The sequence below is a fragment of the Cherax quadricarinatus genome, chromosome 48 (genome assembly GCF_038502225.1).
Source record: "Cherax quadricarinatus isolate ZL_2023a chromosome 48, ASM3850222v1, whole genome shotgun sequence".
In the NCBI taxonomy this organism is placed as follows: Eukaryota; Metazoa; Arthropoda; class Malacostraca; order Decapoda; family Parastacidae; genus Cherax; species Cherax quadricarinatus.
The window spans coordinates 12,772,995-12,775,261 of record NC_091339.1 but is presented as its reverse complement, the minus strand read 5'-3'; the positions used below and the strand labels follow the sequence as shown (position 1 = coordinate 12,775,261).

General features: G+C 42.4%; 1 non-coding gene across 1 annotated transcript; it reads left to right on the top strand.

The window, feature by feature from the left end:
* The first annotated feature begins 1,157 nt into the window (after positions 1-1,157).
* TRNAI-AAU (transfer RNA isoleucine (anticodon AAU)) lies at positions 1,158-1,231 on the top strand. Its single transcript has one exon. It is a non-coding gene; the product is annotated as a tRNA-Ile (tRNA).
* Positions 1,232-2,267: the final 1,036 nt, after the last annotated feature.

Here is a 2,267-nt window from a genome sequence, read left to right as displayed (position 1 = left end):
TAACAACACATAAATAATAGGAGTCCTCATGTTGTTCTTCAACTCTATACATCCTTGGTTAGGCCTCATTTAGATTACGCTGCACAGTTTTGGTCACCGTATTACAGAATGGATATAAATGCTCTGGAAAATGTACAAAGGAGGATGACAAAGTTGATCCCATGTATCAGAAACCTTCCCTATGAGGATAGACTAAGGGCCCTGAATCTTCACTCTCTAGAAAGACGTAGAATTAGGGGGGATATGATTGAGGTGTATAAATGGAAGACAGGAATAAATAAAGGGGATGTAAATAGTGTGCTGAAAATATCTAGCCTAGACAGGACTCGCAGCAATGGTTTTAAGTTAGAAAAATTCAGATTCAGGAAGGATACAGGAAAGTACTGGTTTGGTAATAGAGTTGTGGATGAGTGGAACAAACTCCCAAGTACAGTTATAGAGGCCAGAACGTTGTGTAGCTTTAAAAATAGGTTGGATAAATACATGAGTGGGTGGGTGGGTGGGTGTGAGTTGGACCTGATTAGCTTGTGCTGCCAGGACGGTTGCCGTATTCCTCCCTTAAGTCAAGGTGACCTGACCTGACTAGGTTGGGTGCATTGGCTTAAGCTGGTAGGAGACTTGGACCTGCCTCGCATGGGCCAGTAGGCCTACTGCAGTGTTCCTTCGTTCTTATGTTCTTATAACAATCTTTTATTGGAACAATGTGAAAAAAAGAAACATTGTATAACGAGCTTTTTTTATATAACATTTTGAAAAAAAAAAAATCACTGCTTAATAAACTTTTAATGGAGCATCCTGTCATACACTGTAGAACTTAATCAAGTGATGTAAGTTTTGATAAAGTTCTTCACAGGGCGAAACTTGGTAAAAGCTTTTGTTCTGCAGAGTGTGTCTTTTCTTTAAAAACAGATAAAGAGCGAAAGGGAGGGAAAGTGAGAGAAAGATAAAAGCAGACTGACCAGCATACCTTCAGCGAGTCAGAATGTCAGATGCTCAGACTCGCCTCTCTGCTCAGTCACTGTTATCCCCTTTGATTCCTTTTCGCTTTTATTTACTGTTAGAAACGAATAGCTGCAGTGACAAGCTTTTGTTTGTATATTCTTTACAGTTTATAAGGGTGAAGTATAATAGATAAAGCTTTTAACATCAATATCAGCGGCCTGTTAGCTCAGTTGGTTAGAGCGCCGTGCTAATAACGCGGATGTCATGGGTTCGATCCCCATACGGGCCAGATGTTTTTTACGTGCCTCTTAGCTCAGTAATAGTGCGTTTGACTTTCAACCGCAAGTATCTAGGTCGATCTCTGGGCGTATGAGAGTCTAACACGTGCTGCGCCTGTTATAACAATAAATAGATATTTGATAAATTAGACACATGTGCAACACTTGGGTATCTTTAATGACGAAACGTTTCGCCACACAGTAGCTTCATCAGTCCATACAAAGTTAAGACACATGTGCAACATCTGGATATCTTTATTGTAGTAGACGTTTCGCCATCCAGTGGCTTTATCAATACAGATTCTAGGACATAATAGGAAGACAGTAGAACTATATACAAAAGATGAGGTAATCAGTCCCTCGGCCTTGGAGTTAGTGTTCACAGCATCGTGGTGGAGGAGAGTCTGGAGCAAAGGCAAGAAGACTGGCGCTTTTTATAGGCGTCAGTGAATGGGACGGGCAGCAGACGAGGTCAGTCACTGGTAGGCGGGATTCCCCAGTGGAAGTAGGTCCTTCCCAAAGAGATGGGTTAGTTGCAGCAGCCGTGAAGAAGGTCTTGTAGATGTCCTCTGAACCAAGATTCCATGATGTTGCAGTGTCTGACAAGTTGTGCAAAGAAAGGTATAAAATACCGACAATATGAAAGTTAAGACACATGTGCAACATCTGGATATCTTTATTGTAGTAGACGTTTCGCCATCCAGTGGCTTTATCAATACAGATTCTAGGACATAATAGGAAGACAGTAGAACTATATACAAAAGATGAGGTAATCAGTCCCTCGGCCTTGGAGTTAGTGTTCACAGCATCGTGGTGGAGGAGAGTCTGGAGCAAAGGCAAGAAGACTGGCGCTTTTTATAGGCGTCAGTGAATGGGACGGGCAGCAGACGAGGTCAGTCACTGGTAGGCGGGATTCCCCAGTGGAAGTAGGTCCTTCCCAAAGAGATGGGTTAGTTGCAGCAGCCGTGAAGAAGGTCTTGTAGATGTCCTCTGAACCAAGATTCCATGATGTTGCAGTGTCTGACAAGTTGTGCAAAGAAAGGTATA